The following is a 19538-nucleotide window of genomic DNA, read 5'->3' as shown; positions in this document are numbered from 1 at the left end:
CTGTATCCGTAGAATCTCACCTAATCTATACACACACTGCATTTCATGGTTATTTTGAACAAAGAAGTTTCAAAATATACAAAAATTGCTCAATGATTATTTAAAAAAAATGACATTTGGAAATGTGAATTAAAACTGTAAAATAATACAAGGAAAAATATTAAAAGCAACACAGAAAAACGACAAATATCATACAAGGGAATCCCCATAAGGTTAACAGCCGATCTTTCAGCAGAAACTCTGCAAGCCAGAAGGGAGTGGCAGGACATATTTAAAGTGATATGGTAAAGGGAAAAACCTACAACCAAGATTACTCTACCCAGCAAGGATCTCATTCAGATTCGACAGACAAATTAAAACCTTTACAGGTAAGCAAAGCTAAGAGAATTCAGCACAACGAAACCAGCTTTACAACAAATGCTAAAGGAACTTCTCTAGGCAGGAAACACAAGAAAAGGAAAAGACCTACAATAACAAACCCAAAACAATTAAGAAAATGGTAATAGAACATACATATCAATAATTGCCTTAAAGGTAAATGGATTAATGTTCCCACCAAAAGACACAGACTGGCTGAATGGAAACAAAAACAAGACCCGTATATATGCTGCCTACAAGAGACCCACTTCAGACCTAGGGACACATACAGACTGAAAATGAGGGGATGGAAAAAGATATTCCATGCAAACAGAAATCAAAAGAAACCTGGAGGAGCAATTCTCATATCAGACAAAATAGACTTTAAAATAAAGACTATTGCAAGGGACAAAGAAGGACGCTACATACTGATCAAGGGATCAATCCAAGAAGAAGACATAACAATTGTAAATATTTATGCATCCAACATAGGAACACCTCAATACTTAAGGCAAATGCTAACAGCCATAAAACGGGAAATCGGCAGTAACACAATCATAGTAGGGGACTTTAATACCCCACTTTCACCAATGGACAGATCATCCAAAATGAAAATAAAGAAGGAAACACAAGCTTTAAATGATACATTAAACAAGATGGACTTATTGATATTTATAGGACATTCCATCCAAAACCAACAGAATACACTTGCTTCTCAAGTGCTCATGGAACATTCTCCAGGGTAGATCATATCTTGGGTCGCAAATCAAGCCTTGGTAAATTTAAGAAAATTGAAATCATATCAAGTATCTTTTCCAACCACAACGCTATGAGACTACATATCAGTAACAGGAAAAAATCTGTACAAAATGCAAATTCATGGAGGCTAAACAACACACTAGTAAATAACCAAGAGATCACTGAAGAAATCAAAGTGGGAATCAAAAAAATACCTAGAAACAAATGACAGTGAAAACACGTAAACCCAAAACCTATGGGAGCAAAAGCAGTTCTAAGAGGGAAGTTTATAGCAATACAATCCTACCTTAAGAAACAGGAAACATCTCAAATAAACAACCTAACCTTGCACCTAAAGCAATTAGAAGAACAAAAGAAGAACAAAAACACCCCAAAGTTAGCAGAAGGAAAGAAATCATAAAGATCAGATCAGAAATAAATGAAAAAGAAAAGAAGGAAACGATAGCAAAGATCAATAAAACTAAAAGGTGGTTCTTTGAGAAGATAAACAAAAATTTATAAACCATTAGCCACACTCATCAAGGAAAAAAGGGAGAAGACTCAAATCAATAGAATTAGAAATGAAAAAGGAGAGGTAACAACTGACACTACAGAAATACAGAGGCTCATGAGGGATTACTACAAGCAACTATATGCCAATAAAATGAACATCCTAGAAGAAATGGACAAATTCTTAGAAAAGCACAACCTTCCGAGACTGAAGCAGGAAGAAATAGAAAATATAAACAGACCAATACAAGCACTGAAATTCAGACTCTGATTAAAAATCATCCAGCAAACAAAAGCCCAAGACCAGATGGCTTCACAGGAGAATGGTATGAAACATTTAGAGAAGAGCTAACATCTATCCTTCTCAAACTCTTCCAACATATAGCAGAGGGAGGAACACTCCCAAACTCATTCTACGAGGCCACCATCACCCTGATACCAAAACAGGCAAAGATGTCACAAAGAAAGAAAACTACAGGCCAATATCACTGATGAACATAGATGCAAAAATCCTCAACAAAATACTAGCAAACAGAATCCAACAGCACATTAAAAGGATCACAAAACGTGATCAAGTGGGGTTTATCCCAAGAATGCAAGGATTCTTCAACATACACAAATCAATCAATGTGATACACCATATTAAAAAATTGAAGGAGAAAAACCATACGATCATCTCAATAGATACAGAAAAAGCTTTTGACATAATTCAACACGCGTTTATGATAAAAACCCTCAAGAAACTAGGCATAGAGGGAACTTACCTCAACATAATAAAGGCCATATATGGCAAACCCACAGCCAACATCATTCTCAATGGTGAAAAACTGAAACCATTTCCTCTAAGATCACGAACAAGACAAGGTTGCCCACTCTCACCACTCTTATTCAACATAGTTTTGGAAGTCTTAGCCACAGCAATCAGAGAAGAAAAAGAAATAAAAGTAATCCAAATCAGAAAAGAAGAAGTAAAGCTGTCACTGTTTGCAGATGACATGATACTATACATAGAGAATCCTAAAGATGCTACCAGAAAACTACTAGAGCTAATCAATGAAGCTGGTAAAGCAGCAGGATACAAAATTAATGCACAGAAATCTCTTGCATTCCTATACACTAATGATGAAAAATCTGAAAGAGAAATGAAGGAAACACTTCCATTTACCATTGCAACAAAAAGAATAAAATACCTAGGAATAAACCTACCTAAGGAGACAAAAGACCTGTATGCAAAAAATTATAAGACACTGATGAAAGAAATTAAAGATGATACAAACAGATGGAGAGATATACCATGTTCTTGAATTGGAAGAATCAACATTGTGAAAGTGACTCTACCACCCAAAGCAATGTACAGATTCAGTGCAATCCCTAGCAAACTACCACTGGCATTTTTCATAGAACTAGAACCGAAAATTTCACAATTTGTATGGAAACACAAAAAACCCCGTATAGCCAAAGCAATCTTGAGAAAGAAAAATGGAGCTGGAGGAATCAGGCTCCCAGACTTCAGAGTATACTACAAAGCTACAGTAATCAAGACAGTATGGTACTGGCACAAAAACAGAAATATAGATCAATGGAACTGGATAGAAAGCCCAGTGATAAACCCATGCACATATGGTTACCTTAATTTTGATAAAGGAGGCAAGAATGTACAATGGAGAAAAAACAGCCTCTTCAGTAAGTGGTGCTGGGAAAACTGGACAGCTACATGTAAAAGAAAGAAATTAGAACACTCCCTAACACCATACACAAAAATAAACTCAAAATGGATTAAAGACCTAAATGTAAGGCCAGACACTATCAAACTCTAGAGGAAAACATAGGCAGAACACTCTATGACATACATCACAGCAAGATCCTTTTTGACCCACCTCCTAGAGAAATGGAAATAAAATAAAAACTAAACAAATGGGACCTAATGAAACTGAAAAGTTTTTGCACAGCAAAGGAAAACACAAACAAGACGAAAAGACAACCCTCAGAATGGGAGAAAATATTTGCAAATGAAGCAACAGACAAAGGATTAATCTCCAAAATTTACAAGCAGTGTGTGCAGCTCAATATGAAAAAAACAAACAACCCAATCCAAAAATGGGCAGAAGATCTAAATAGACATTTCTCCAGAGAAGATATACACATTGCCAACAAACACATGAAAGGATGCTCAACATCACTAATCGTTAGAGAAATGCAAATCAAAACTAAAGTGAGGTATCATCTCACACCAATCAGAATGGCCATCATCAAAAAAATCTACAAACAATAAATGCTGGAGAGGGTGTGGAGAAAAGGGAATCCTCTTGCACTGTTGGTGGGAATGTAAATTGATACAGCCACGTGGAGAACAGTATGGAGGTTCCTTAAAAAACGAAAAATAGAACTACCATATGACACAGCAATCCCACTACTGGGCATATACCCTGAGAAAACCATAATTCATAAAGAGTCATGTACCAAAATGTTCATTGCAGCTCTATTTACAATAGCCCGGAGATGGAAACCCCCTAAGTGTCCATCATCGGACGAATGGATAAAGAAGATGTGGCACATATATACAATGGAATATTACTCAGCCATAAAAGGAAACAAAATTGAGCTATTTGAAATGAGGTGGATAGACCTAGAGTCTGTCATACAGAGTGAAGTAAGTCAGAAAGAGAAAGACAAATACCATATGCTAACACATATATATGGAATCTAAAAAAAAAAATCGGTTCTGAAGAACCTAGGGGCAGGACAGGAATAAAGATGCAGATGTAGAGAGTGGACTTGAGGACATGGGGAGGGGGAAGGGTAAGCTGGGACGAATTGAGAGAGTGGCATGGACATATATACACTACCAAATGTAAAATAGATAGCTAGTGGGAAGCAGCCACATAGCACAGGGAGATCAGCTGTGTGCTTTGTGACCACCTAGAGGGGTGGGATAGGGAGGGTGGGAGGGAGACGCAAGAGGGAGGAGATATGGGCATATATGTATATGTATAGCTGATTCACTTTGTTATAAAGCAGAAACTAACACACCCTTGTAAAGCAATTATACTCCAATAAAGAAGTTTAAAAAAAAAAAACTGTAAGATACATTTTGTATTCACTGGTTCAGCAAAATTTAAGCAATCTGGCAGTACCAAGTGCTGTAAAGTTGTAGAGCAACAGAAATTCAGAAGTTATCTTGGTGGGAGTGTGAATTAGTATATCTGCTTTGGAAAACGATCTGTTATTTTCTGGTGAATTTGAATATATGCAAACTCTATGATTCAGCAATTCTGCTCCCCAAACTCTAACCCAGGAAAAGCTATTGTGTGTGCTCAAATCAATGTGAATGATATTCATAGCATTTTCTGTGGGAGGAAAACAAAACAAAATAAAGAAACAGACCAAAAAAACACCGAAAAACAAAAAAACCTTGGAAACAACCCAAATGGTTCATTAAATAAAGTTGGGTAACTTCCTACATGGATGAATATACAAAACTGGGAGAGAAGAAGCCTCTTTGAATGATTCGGTATGCTATCATTATAGAGAGTTCAAAAATGCAAATTAAAGCACTATTTTCGAAGAGTCCTTACACTTGTGGCAAAACTATGAAGAAAACTCTTGGTATTAAAAACTCAAAAATCACAGTTGCATTTACCATTGGTGGAAGGTAGAGGCAAAGAAATCTAATCTGGTAAAAACAACCCAAGAAATTTATTTATCTCTAAGCTTGGTGATGAATATACAGATATTTTTAAAGTAATTGTTGTCAATACTTTACATATGTTTTACCTCTTCCTTTGCAATGGAGCAAGCATTGGATAATAATGAATGAGACAAAACCAAACTCTTACTGACTTACCAATTTTATATTTTCAACAAGTAATTAAGGTAATTCTTCTCTAAAAAACAAATGTTAGTTTTGGGTACTGACCTCTTATCTGACTTGGTGTCTTTCCCAGTGACTGAAGGCCAGCTGGCTTCCAGTGTTTCATCTGGGCAGAAGGCAGTGGGGACCAGGGATAGCACGGAGGAGCGAGGAGTGTCAGGAGGCAGGCTCCTATAGCTGCTGTAAGGGTCATTTGAGTTCCCTAGCTTAAGGAGAGCAAGCATCGTCTTTGGCCTAGCGTAGAATGTGGTCAAATTCCTCCCTGTCACTCAGCAAGTGATTCCACTGCTGTCTGTATATTATTCCAGTCATCTGGGTTTGCAGGGACACTGTGTAGTGGTTTTGTGGTGTGGAAGCTATGGCTACCTAGCTTTTTTCTTTCTTGAATATCACTTTGTAGTGTCATGATTACAAGGCTTGGAAAAAGATAGACTCTCTGTCCATTCCGAGTATAAACAGGCACTTGAGATGAAACCACCTAGTTAATTTCCCCTTGTTGCTGCAGGAGAATCTGAATCCAAACCACAGCACAACCTAGCCCCTAAATCTCTATTAAAAACTATCTTGGGTAGTCTGGCAAAGCTTTATTTAAAGTCAGCAGAGGATTATAAAGTCAAAAGTGAAAAATGGTGCAACAAGAAAGAATCAAACAAATACTAGATCAGTTAAATATAGTCAAAGGCAATTTAGTGTGTTCTGGCACCAGTCCTTATCGATGCAAAGAATGTGATGTGTCAGGGGTCGGCCAGAACATGTAGGAAATGAGGAGTGAAGGACGCAGCTCCAAGCGTGACTCTGGGGCAGCCGCACAGGCTGTGAAGGATGTACTGCTCTTCTTTCGTACTAGGAATTTCAGGGAGAATATTCTAATTATCCCAGTCTGGACATCTGTTCATTCCTTCTTGATGTTTTGTGTGTGTGTGTATATATATATATATATATATATATATATATATATATATATATATATAAATTTGAATTTTTTTCTTTCATGGGGATAAGCCGAGCCAGAGGCTGCATAACTTGGGTCAGACCAAGAAGGTAGGTATTCCTCATCAGTACCTGTTAGTATCCTAGTTTCTTTGGGGTCACCATTTTGACCTGCATTTTCATATCCTATTCCAACCTATGATTGCTTCTGCCTGATCTTCTCCAGCTCCTTTAGTCAATATTAGCTAATCTGATTAGTCGTAACCACAGCTACCATTGTATGCAGCTGCCACGTCAAGGCACTGTGTTAGGGCGTGTATATGCATTATCTCATGAATCCCACTAAAACCCTGCAAGGGAGCTCTTTTTATCCTACTGATTTTACAGATGAGACCAACTAAGGCTCAGAGACTCAGAAGTCATTTGAGCTTACACACTGAGTACCAGAAACAGGATTCACCAGGCCTGATGCCTCAGTGGGTGCTATGCTAGAAGGATTGCTTCTCTAACTTCATCAACAGTGGTGGGGGAAGACCATACCTCTAGAGAACGTAGTTGCAGTACAGGGTGGTATGAAGAATGAGACGAATGTTTGAATCCTCACCTTACCACTTGGTGGCTTTGTGACTTTGGGCAAGTTACTTGACTCCTCTGTATCTCTCTCTCTGGAAAATGGGTATAATAGTAATACCTACCTTAGTAAAGTTGTTGTGAGGATTGTATGAGTTCATATAAACAAACTGTTTCAAGGAGTTCCTGGCCCATAGTAAGTGCTATATGCATGTATGTTATTATTGTAGTTGATGACACTTCTGTTATTAGTGTCATCACTGTTGTTATTGTTCTTATTTTTGATATGTCTTCTGGAGACAGGATGCCTTCCCGGAGAGAAATGGTATTGGCTAAAGGGGAGTTGAAGGGTCAGTCCCTGTGGCAGGTCCGTGGGGTGGATGTTCTTGGGCAAGGCACTCAGTACCCTTCCAATCTTACCTTGTAGGGGGCCATGTCCACTTTTGGTAGACCCCTTTGTCACAAATGAAGCGGCTGTGGAAGGTCAAATGAGGAAACTGGATTCCTTGGATACGCCTCTTGGGTACTTGTTCATTCAGAATCAGGTTCTGGGGCACCTGCCTTTCTTTCCCATCTACAGATTGACTCCAGGAGAAAGGGAGAGAGGTTTGGAGACTTCCTTAGTTCTAGCAGGTCTTATCATATCTCAGTTGTAGATTCAGGAGGAATGATTGGTTTAATGTAAATGCTTTAGAGGATCTGAAAGAGATTAGAGAAACCTATTCCAGAGCATAAAGGCAGGACAGGAGGGAACCATTAATCTCATGGACATTCAATTCCCTAAGAAATTTTGGGGGAGTGACCAGAAACAAGCCAGGCCATATGCTGTCCATTTGCAATCCTCCAAGCTGTGGACTTTTTTTTTTTTTTCCGACGGATCGAGGCCAATGCCATTGCCTCATTTGGATGGTTCTTAAACTTGAAAAGGAACTGAAAGGTTGAGGCTTGCATGCAGAGTCGAAACAGATGATTTGACGAAAGTAGTCCTAACAAACACCAGGGCTCTCCTGATTGTCAGAAACAGTCTGATGATGACACATTCGAAGCTTCCCAGACTGGCTTGCGTTTTGGTAAATAGGAACAATCAGGGAAGACATAGTTATGCTGTGGAGAGTTCTGAGACGTGGAGAGAACAAGTTAATTGTTCAGCCTCAACTGAGACCTTTCACTCAAGTCATTAATCACAGTGCACGGTCTGGAGCCTTGGCCCCGGAGTCCGACTCTTTAGGCTGGTCTCCCACTCCAGATGAAGGCTCATTCCAGGTGCTGGTCATTTGTGTTTCCCTCCAACTGGACTGATTTATAGACCCGGAGATGTTTCCTGGTTTCTCCAAATTCTGTTCCATTACTTTGTAATAAAGGGGACATGTGATTTCTGGTTTTGTGCAGATCCTCAGTTCTAACATCCCTAATACCAAAGATTTTTTCAATTAGTCTGTGGCCTGCCTTCTGTGACCTAGAGGGTAGAAATGCTGTTCTGTGTTTTGAGTATCAAAGCGAAGACTTTTAGAGACTCTCTTATTTCTTCCCCCCTTGGCTAGAGTTGAAGATGTGCCAGTCCTGCACGCGGCTTTGTTCCTGCATTCAACATCTCGATGCAAATTAAGACTTGGAAAACCAAAAACAGCTCACCACAGCCATTAGAGTTATCCCCATCCCACCCCAACACATATGGTTCAGGGTATAATATCAGGCCTTCCACACTTGGACCAGGTCTCCAGTGACAGCGTAAGCCAATATTGAAGACTTCACAAGAGAATCTGAGTGTCAGAGGAGGACAATGTAATGTTGAGGCTAAACAGGGCACTGCCGAGTGTTGCCTGTTTGACTGAAAGGTAAACCCAATCTGAGCTGATAAGGGGCAACAGATCCCTTGAGAGTTGTCCCAAGTGGCAGAAATGTGTCACAGGAAAGTAATTGGAAATTGATATTTGACATATCTCTGGGTTACTTTTTATTCCTGATAACACCGAGGGGTTTGGCTAAGAGTCACAAGTGACTAATACGTGAAATCCTGCAATCCAAGGCTGAAATACGATCTCTTTGTTGAAAGTAAGCAGCTGCTTTCTGATCCTTTGTTTCCTAACTAGCGCTTATAGCGTAGAGGCCCATGGGCTTAGTCTGGGTGAAATGAATGGTGAATATAGGCAATCCTGCCTTTCAGTACTTCTCTGAAAGGAAGTTATCACTGGCAGTAGGGTACCGTCCTTAAAATTCAACTCAATTTAACAGGTACTTGTTCAAAGCGTACTATGGATTTTATATTGTGTTGTGTGCCATGGGACATACAAAATAAATATCAAATATGGCCTTTGCCCTCGAGGAATTTATAGGCTCCTGGGAAGGATGATGTGTTTATGAAACACATTTTACATGGTAAGATAAGATATCACGCGTGTGCCACAGTGAGTAGAACCTGGAATAATTACAACAGGGATTCAGAAAAAGGAGAGTAGGGTAGACTAGAGTTGTCAGGGAAGGCTTTATGGATGAGGTGGGACAAAGACATCAGTATCCCAAACCCAGAACTCGCCCTTAAAGGAACCGCAAGGAGCACAGGATCAGGTTGCCGAGAGATTACGGAGCCCCCTTTAAGTGCAAGTAAATGTGTTCAATATGAGGATGGATAATTTAGTTCAATAAATATTTATTGAGTACATGCTTTGTGCCAACAACTGTATCTGATGAGGTAAGGAATGAATAATCCTTACAAAGAACACATGTGGGTAATTCTCAGATGCTACTTTCTCTTAACCTAGATATTTAAAGTTATTGCTGGTCTGCGTGATTCCAAAACCTGTGATTTTTACCACTTATCATTCTCTCTCTCTCTCAAAAAGACTTTCCCATGCTTGCTTCAGCAGCACATATACTAAAACTGGAACAACACAGAAAAGATTAGTGTGGCTTTTGCGCAAGGATGACATGCAAATTCATGAAGCATTCTATATTAAAAAAAAGAAAAAAAGAAAAAAAAGAAGATGACCTCGTCCAAGATATCTTTGGGTTGAGGAACCGAGTCTCATTTTTTCCTGTCGTGGGGGAGTGACATGTACAACTTCATAAGTTGTTTACAGTGTAAAGTGTTGCATGAATGCTGATTGTGACAGGAAGGGACACTGAGTTAGTATTTGAATAGCCCCAAATTATTGGGTTAGGGAGTATTTGGAATAGCATTTGAAAAGTCTGAACCTGGCCCAAACTCATGATCATAAGCAGAGCCCAAGCTCTCTGAAGATCAAGTTTTCTTGGAATTTCCATTATTCCCCTTGACAGTTGCTTTGGAAACCCAATTAGAAGGGTCTTCCGTCATTAGCGTTTGAGATAGCCTTGCACTGGGCTCTTTGGCACTCGTGAATTTTGAACTTGGCACTACCCAGATATATAGCAAAATGAGGAAATATATAGCAAATAGGAAATATATATAGCAAAATGAGGAAATCAATTATTTGTTCACTTCCTAAGGTACAGGTATAACTAGGCAATTGCAGATTGGTCTGGAAAGAAGAGAAGTCAGGATGACAATGATGGTGGCAGTGGTGGTCGTCATGGACATGGTAATCATTATTCCAAATATCCACATAATTTTTAAATAATATAACCACAGAACACTAGTAAACCCTGGAAAGAATCTGAGATATCAAGCATCGAGGCACAGAGGTGTCAGAGTTTATTTAGCTAAGCAATACCAGAAGAGGACTAGAAAATCCCCCTTTCTAGCTAGCAATCATTCTCATACCACAATGAGACCCCTGCTTTGTAACCCCTGGGTTTCTGCCATCCATGTGACTGCTTTCTGAAGCTCATTTAGGTACCAAATTTAAATGGAATTCTGAGAAAACTTTTTTTTTTTTAAATTTGGAGGGACAGGTGGAAGGAAAAGCTAGAAGAAATTTGAAAACGCTCTTGATTCCTGTCATTTTCCTTAGTATTCAGCCACTCTCTTCATCTGAGAGGTTCATTCTGGCCCCCATGGGTTAGATACGCACACATGTGCTCGCTCACTCATCTGTATGTCTGTGTATATATTGATATGCATTCCTCTTCATCATCTGTAGGCATTTTACAAATAATGGCTTGTGTGTGTGTGTGTGTGTGTGTTTTATCATCTTATTTTTAAAATGAAAATGACAACTTCAAAATTCTTTGCAGAAATAGTTCTTTTATGGTTAAAAAAAAAAAAATTCCAGTATGTAGGCCAGGGTCATCTTTGGGTCACAAAATTCCACGGAGGGAGTTGGCATGGGGAGGGTATAAGCAGTGGCTTTGGAATTTTTGTTCTTCCACTCTGGGACACATGGGCCAAGTTGGTCACAAAGAAGTTAAGTTAGGGGGGAGCTAGTGAAATAGTCAAATGAGAAAGGTAGAACAAGGTTGAGAGTGCAAACAAAGAAATGGCAGGATGTAGAAAGAGACAAGAGGAGGTATGGATACCCTCCCCACCTCTTCCAACGTCCTTCTCATCTGTGAGGTCATCACTGGGCTGGGGGTGGGGTTGAGAGTATAAAAGGGGCTGAAACTTTTGAGTTGGAACTTTTGTTTTTGATGAAGCTGTCTTGGGAGTTTTCTTCTTGAATAGAGCCAAGGGGATTTTGTAGAGCTAGGGACATCAGAGTGGGACTCAGAAGAGAGGAGATAGACCTTTGGAAACCTGATCTGGGTCCTAGGTTTAAGGATGAGAAAGTACTACAGGGTTTCTGTAAACCAAGGGGACAAGTCAGCAGAATCAAAATTGAGCCTAGGCTCCACTCACCAAACTCTGTGTCTGTAGCTGCATGTACCCAGCTGGATGGCTTTTTTGAAATCATCCAAAGCACTGTCTGGAACAGCGTAACCCCCGGATATGGAAATCTTAAACTTTCTTCTAGTTTGTCCAGGCCTATGAGGAAAGTGCTCTTAATGTACTTTCCCTTGTCTGAGCATGGACAGTGAGGAAGCCCAGTGGCTCCCTGAGCAGACCGGCTGCAGAAACTACCCTCTCCGATGGGCAGGGGAGGCGTAAAATGGAAGTGACCAGAGGGTCATCTGTTTCACACTCTTGAGGAGGGAGCCACAAAGCCTAGGCTGTGGAGACCCAGATTTCCAGAATTTTCCCACCTCCAATCTCCCTTTAGGAAGGTTACAAGTAAGCCTGGCCTTAGTGGTTCCTTCTTTCCCCGTCTACAGATGTGGTATCATAATTATCGTGCACATCCTTGTGCTTGGTGTCACGGGGCATGAGGACTCAGCTGGCTTTGAGGACCTTAGAGGCCATTGTGGAAACAGGAAAGACAAACACAGTCATGCCGGTTGAAGTGTGTACAGAGCCTGCTTGACAACAGCTAGAGAGCCTTGACAAATCAGAGCCCGCCATCACACATGGAGAGGTGCACCCACCTTCACCTCGGTGGCTGTTTCTTCTTATTGAAGAATGAGAACAGTGAATGGCCTAAAACAAGCTAAAAGCAAATCCTTAGACTTTGTTCATTTTATGACCACAATACTTGGTGGTACTATTGGTAAAGGCCCTGGCATTCCTTATAGGAGAAATGCCAGATATGAAGCAACTGAATGTTCATTCACCTGCTTTAAGTTCTTTCAGAGATAACCTGATTTACAGAAGAATGTGGAATCATAACTGTCAACCAAGATGTCATTGTCACTTTAGGATGTCCAGAAACAAAGGGATATTATATCCTTTGTTACTGGAGCACCACAGATGCCAAATTATGCACAGGGCCCCCTCTTGGCATTGAGTGCGTGTGAGCCTAGAGGCAACCAAGCTCTGATTTCAGAAGGGTATTGCCTCTGGTGGTGTTCTCACCTGACTCTCTCCCTGGAGCTGGAAGAGAAAGCATGGCCCTCCTACCTCCCCTGCATTTGGATGGAGCGGCAGACAGCAAGAGGCATGGAAGTCATAGAAATGGTAGGAAGCTTGGGGTAGATTCTTCTCAGCCTCCACCTAGGGAGCTTGACAAGGGTACCATTAAAGGAGTGGAGAAATAATTCATAACTTTTGGTTTTGTCTGCACATTGACATATTCCAACAGGTGCTTGGTTCAAAACATGAATATTTGATTAATACAGAATCAGGCGTCTGGAACAGAGAGCAGTGGAATTTGGGGTTTGAGTAGGACTTAAATGTCGTTCATTTTAACCACAGCTGTCTGCATGCACATAGTAGGCCTTGGAAATATTTGTTGATTAGATTTTCTTTGATTGGAATAATGTGGTTGCTTGGTTTTGAGTCCAGATGTTTGGCATCCAGCCAGGGTTGTGTGCTCTGCATCTGTCATCAACCTTCCACCACGGAGATGGTTGGCAAGGGGCAGCATGGACCAGTGAGCGCAGCAGGAGGTGAGCAGCGAGTGAACAAGAGAAGCTTCATCTTCTGCTCTATGTCGCTCCCCATCGCTCACATTACCGCCTGAACCATCCCCCCCCCCCATCCACTGCCAGTCCGTGGAAAAATTGTCTTCCACAAAACTGGTCCCTGGTGCCAGAAAGGTTGGGGACTGCTGCTGTAGGTGGCCTGTGGAGCTGGCTAGCTGCAGAAACTGTCCTCCACACCGCCATTTTCACCAGAGTCATGATGGCTGTATTTTATGGCAGAGAACATTGGCGTCTCAGCTAGCAGACCACAGCAGTGCTGATGACAAGGACCTGAGAAGCCACGTATTCATCCATCCCATTGGTCATTGCAAAAGTGTTGAGGACAGGTCTGTTAGTTCCCAGCACTGACCTGGAAGCTGAGGAGGAAATATGAGAAGACCCATGGTAGGGGAAGTAGAAGTTTAAAAGGTTAGTGGGAATGCGAGACCTTCATTAACTTCTAGGGAACAATGACAGGACAGTGGTTCCATTAGCGCTAATGTCATGCGCAGCAGAGGGGAAAGGATGCTATATGGTAGCGTGGATACACGGTATACTAGACCTGAGTCTGCATTTCAAATCTGCCTCATAACTCCAGCATATGGCTTTAAGCTCCAGACTCAATTCCCCACCCTGTAAAACAAAGAGAATGTCCCAGGTTATTCTTCAGATCCACCCTTCTGTGATACTTTGATTAGGAATGTTGAGATCTTCATTTTCCCATAATGTAATGTCCCCAACGACCTAGAACTTACTACTTTCATAGATAATCAAGTAGACTTCTAATATGCTAAGGACCCTAGGGATGAAAAGTAGCAAAAGAAGGTATAGACTATGCCCTAATGTATTGGTTAAAAGACAGCAGCAATTGAATCTGTGAAGATCCATTTTGGATTAAAATATGAAGATTTGTTATGGTTGGGAATGGAGCTCTTGTTCAAAGTGAAACAGTAGCAAGTATTACCTGTCTTCATGGATCACATCCTTGGTTCAGTTATTTATCTCAGGACTAGGAGCATCTTGTTGCCCTTGAGTTGGTCCACACACTGCCTTCGTTCATCATTATTGGTACGGCAGCCTTATTTGTAGGTCCCAGAAGATATCTGCTGCCAGTGTTAAAGGTGATTTCTCTTCATCCCACCCAAGAAACATGGGCTGTATTTTTGTGGGTAGTTGAGAAACTAGAGATAGGATCATTAATCTGGAGTTGAACCCAGAAAGTAGTATTGGTAGAAGTTATACTCCTGTCTAGCTGAAAGATAGATTCACTACCTAGGTGGTTCCCAGTCTCTTTTGACTTCGTGGAGTGAGACCAAGTACATTACCTGTATAAAGAACAAAGCATAAAAGTCGTTAGGAACCTCTCACTTGCATGTAGTACTGTATTGCTTTCTGAGAGGTTTATAAGAATTATTAACCAACTTAATCATCCCCCACAATAATCCAATGCGATCAGTATCATATTACTAAATGACAGGAGGAAACTGACGTCTAAGTATATTGATGGGGTTAGCTGTTTCTCACAGGACAGTTTTGATGGATGCTGGAAAATGTTCCACTCTGAAGCTGCACAGAATGCTCTCTCCACAGTTGAACTTATTCTATAGGTTAAGGCACGCCTGATTCTGTGCACTCTTTGTTAAAATACATATACTCCTGGGAAAGAAGTCACATCAAGCTTACTATCACTTAAATAATGCCTGAATGTTTTTCTTTAACAGTCATTTTCGTCTGACATAGTTGAGCACAGAATACTAGTTTGTTAAAATTAGGATACGTGCAAGAGGACCGGGATCGATTTGGGTTTGGGGAGTTTGTTTGGAGCAACCATCCTAGAGGGGTTATAATGAGGACCTCAGGACTCCAATTCTGAATGAGGGGAAGTCCCCAAGTAGGGAATGGTGATACTGGGTGTGGAGCAAGGAAGACAATGAAAGCAGAGTGACTATTCACATTTCGGGTTTGGTTGGTCTGTCTGTGTCGGACCCACCCTTGGTAAGCGGGGTGACATTGTGATGGATGGGGTCAAAGCCATCTGCTGTTACTGGCCAAATACCTGGCTTTGGGCTTTGGTCCATTTCATACGCTGTCTTATTCTGCTAACTACTTAAGGCAGAAGAAAATCATTCCCCTGTTCGACTCCAGTATGTGGCAGTTGAAACTGAAATCTTCATACTGAGCAAATGTACCAGAGAACACTCTATAAACTTAATGAGGGAGATGAAGAGATATACGCCAGAAACCTAGAAAATTTAAAACTGATGAGGTTATGACTTTTGAATGTTTAGTTAAATTGTTGACACTGACAGGACGTGGCTGAGTAAATCTACCATCCGTTTTCTCCTCGTCTCAGTGATAATGGTTCCTTGGTGTGCTCTTCCCAGTTAACAGAAATATTCCCGAAAGTTAAATGCAGGGAGAAGTGACATAAGAAATACTTTTATTATCTCTGCTCTTCTGGGAGTTCCCTCCAGGCTCGTTATTTAAAGCAGGACTTCTCCCGACTGGCAAATGAGTTTGGAGGGAAGGACTCATGGGTTCAGAGGTTACTGAAGAGCCTCCTGAGAGATGGGAGCCTCCTAACCCCTGTGCTTGCAGATGTGCCCCAGCAAACCCGTCGAGAACGATGCTGCCCTTGTCTTCCCCAAATACCTCTTCTCCCTCTCACATTTTCCCTCCCCTCAAAAACTGATGAAGGTTCTCCTTTGCCTAGTGAATAAAATCTCAATTCCTTTAAGCGGCAGTTAAGGTATAAATGTGATCATGATTTTTGTAAACTGCAAAGTACTATATAAATATTAGCTATTTGAAGAAGAATCAGGGGGTGTGGGAAAAACTATTGAATTTGGAGTCAGAACACTTTGGTTTGAGTCTTGTGCTAGTTGGGTGACCTTGGACAGGTCACTTCAACTCTCTGAAGCTCAGTTCCTTCATTTATAAGTCAAGATTATTGTGATAGTTAAATTAATTGAAAGTGACAGAGTAATTAGCAAAGAGTGGACGCTTAGTACCTATTAATGAAGACATGGTAACTGAAGGCAGTTTAGTCCAGCTCTTGAGAACACTGGCTGGGGAGACACAAGTTATCTTCCTGTGTCTCTTATTCCCTACCTATAAAACGGGGATAAGATGGAAGAGTCAAATGGGTTTACATATCAGGATCTTTCAACAGTGCCTGACCCATAGTAGTCCTTCTGTAAGTATTGGGGCTCCTGTTACTGCTGTTGTTACTTTTATTATTCAAGGACCTGTTCTGGCCTTATCTTTCCAGCCTTATCTGGTTTTCTGTCTTAGCAGTAGAGGGATCTCCTCCACCAGGTCAGGATTTCCTCAGGGTGGACACCGATTCTTCACCTTTAATTGGTGTGGACTTTACTCAATGCCTGAAAAATACTCAATCATTGTTGTCATTAAAAAAAAAAAAAAGTACAAACACATGCTTGCTACTTCTACTCAGCATTGTACTGGAGGTTTTAGCCGGTGCAATAAGGCAAGAAAAGAAGAAAGAAAAAGCATCCAGGTTGGAAAGGAAGAAGAAAAGCTCTAGTCACAGATAACATGATCATCTGTGTAGAAAATGCAATGGAATCTACAAAAAGCTACAAGAAGTAATGTGAATTTAGCAAGGTTGCAGGATATAAGATCAGTATAAGAATCAATTTGTTTTTAGTTGCTTATCCTCAATATTGTCACAACTAGATCAGTTTAACTGGAGCACAGGTTGAGTGGGGGGTAGTGGTGGTGTATGAAATTGGAAAGGCAGGTTGAAACTCGGTTTGATGACATAAGTTAACATGGAATGCTTTTGCTCACACTTTCTGTCCATCTGTCCCCTTCCTCCCTCCTTTCCTTCCTACCTTTTCTTTCTTTTCTCTTTCCTTCTTTTCATTCTTTTCTTTTCCTCTTCTCTCTTTCTTATTAGTTTGTTGGCATAAACAACTTTTCTTCATGAAAAAAGGTAGAATTTTGTTTCTTAAAAACAAACGTTTTTATTTGTTGGGTTGAATAAACAAAATGACCATAGCTAAGTTGCTTTGAGCTCACAGGGACCATTCCGTGAAGGGAGTTCCCAAAGACAGGGATTACAGTATCAGTACATGGACGCTGGAACTGTGGGTATCTGGATTCACGTTCTGCCTTTCTCTTAGCAAGATCTCTGACTTTGGGAAGATCCCTTCATCTTTTTGAGGCTTAGTTTGCTTGTTTTTAAAAAGGGGTAATGGTTTCATGGGTTCTTTATAGGGTTATGGATAGCTCACGCCAACACCACTTTTTGAGTTCCTAAGAATTGGACCAGGACACGGAGGTGGAGAGTCTTTCCCTTCAAGGAATATTTAGTGAAAATACATGTGTAAATAACCTCAATGGCATGAGATAGGCTATTGGAGTTGTATCAACAGAGGCCTGGGAGGTACAAAGAAGGGGTTAATTAGCCGTGCTTGCGGGGTGGGGGAACATTTCGCTGTGCTGATATCTGAACCCAACCTCAAAGTTTAAGTGGGATTTTTGACAGTTAGAGAAAGGGGCAACTTTAATACAGATACAACCTTACATTTGTTTAGCACTTCATCATTTTGCTTGACATAAATTAGAGTGGTGTAAAACTATAATTTATAGCTATAAGGGATTATTTTTGCTATTCCAGGGGCAGTTGTTATTACTTTAAGCTGCTGTTTCAGTAAGACTGGGGAAATTTTGACCCTAAATTGCAGCAGCTTAGCCAAGTTTGTGTACACAAAAATTTTCAGGGAATTTTTCCATGTTGGAGGAACCAGGAGCCTTAAGAGCTTCGTTCCTACTGGGGCAAAGGCAAAAGTAGGATGACAAAGATTAGGAGAGGGCCATTACGAAGCAGAGAAGGGGGTGGTAATTAAGTTTTTGCAAAAAAGATGGCCCATTTTATAATTAGGACACAACTGGCTAGCTAAGTAATAATGTAAAAATAGAGAAACCTAGATATTTCAATGCTAGTCCAACAAGGAGCCAAAGGACTCAATCTTTGTGAAATGTTGCAACCTGGGGATTTTCCCTTATAATTCTGATAAGACATGTGGCACTTCCCCTGGGAGAGAACTGGGCTCACAGCTCTGGGTTAAATTACTCGGTTCCACAGATCCTTGCCTTGGTCCAACACATCATCTATGTGATGTGAATGTTTGATGAAGTATTGAAGATTATTTGGAAATACAGATAAAAACAGTATTTGGGAGTTTGCAGAAGAGTGGAAAATGGAGCCAGGAATGTAACTATAATTTAGGGTAAAGAGCAATAATGAGGTCTCATAAAAATAAACAAACACGATGTTAAATGGACTGCAGATCATTTGCACCTTGAGGCTTTTCTTAGATTTTGTGCCAGTTGAAAACAAACAAACAAAAAACCAATAATAGGTCTTGTGCTTTGTGCCAAAAGAGTTACTAATACACCATATTTTGTTTGCATATAATCAAAGAGACACCCCCTACCCCACTTATCTGAGGGGGGAGAAAAACAAAATCCATCCAGCTATCTAGAGCAACCAGCCGGGTTTGGGAAAAGACTTTAAGCCACTCTGCCTGGGGTCGTACTGCTTTATGCTACTCTTGACTTTACGTCAAAGCTGATGTTGTTATCTAGAAAACCTAACAGCTGTAATTATTTCAGTTGTATTCACTGAGAAGTCATTTCCAATCACGTTGGAAAAATGGATTCTAGTGTTTGCAAGTGACCTCTCCTCTTGTCCTTTAAAGCAAATAGCATGTGTGTTGTAAAAAGCAGTGAACAAGAAGTTTGGATGACCAGAGTTCTACAACTTGCATCTGCTAGTGCCTGGGTTTTTAGACTTTAGATAAGCCAAGTCACAGATGTGATCCTCAGTTTCTTCCTCTGTAAAAGAGGAGCAGTCATACCTACCCAGCTACCTTGTAGAGTTGTGAGGGTCAGTTGAGAAGCTGGACGTGGAAGTACCATGCAAATGCAAGGGGCTGTAGCTTCCTCCCCGCAGTGGGCCTCTGAGTCACAGAATGACAGGATGGTCCTCAGGTACTTCATACGAAACCATTGGTGCTTTTAACAAAAATGTTAGTTTAGTAGTACATGCTAGGGTGCAACACAGCTTTATTATTTTACTGACAACTGCCCCTGTGTGTCCACTCTGTAGGACTAGATCTTCCTCTGCCTCTGAGTAAAATCTCAGTCGGTGCCCAGAGCTTGCTGCTCGCTCTTAGATAGT

At 40.7% G+C, this 19538-nt stretch overlaps 1 protein-coding gene and 1 non-coding gene across 3 annotated transcripts in view; both read left to right on the top strand.

Moving 5' to 3' along the window:
* Positions 1-19538, top strand: part of LRMDA (leucine rich melanocyte differentiation associated) — a 1115615-nt gene that overhangs the window by 897141 nt on the left and 198936 nt on the right. The gene's annotated exons all lie outside the window — the stretch shown is intronic.
* On the top strand, positions 9829-9931 carry LOC113632681 (U6 spliceosomal RNA). The gene has a single exon (XR_003437919.1). It is a non-coding gene; the product is annotated as a U6 spliceosomal RNA (small nuclear RNA).

Source organism: Aethalodelphis obliquidens, unplaced genomic scaffold (assembly GCF_003676395.1).
Source record: "Aethalodelphis obliquidens isolate GAN/ISIS:26980383/991018 unplaced genomic scaffold, ASM367639v1 scaffold37, whole genome shotgun sequence".
Lineage (NCBI taxonomy): Eukaryota > Metazoa > Chordata > Mammalia > Artiodactyla > Delphinidae > Aethalodelphis > Aethalodelphis obliquidens.
The sequence above is the reverse complement of the archived record's forward strand: the minus strand, read 5'-3'. Positions and strand labels throughout refer to the sequence as shown.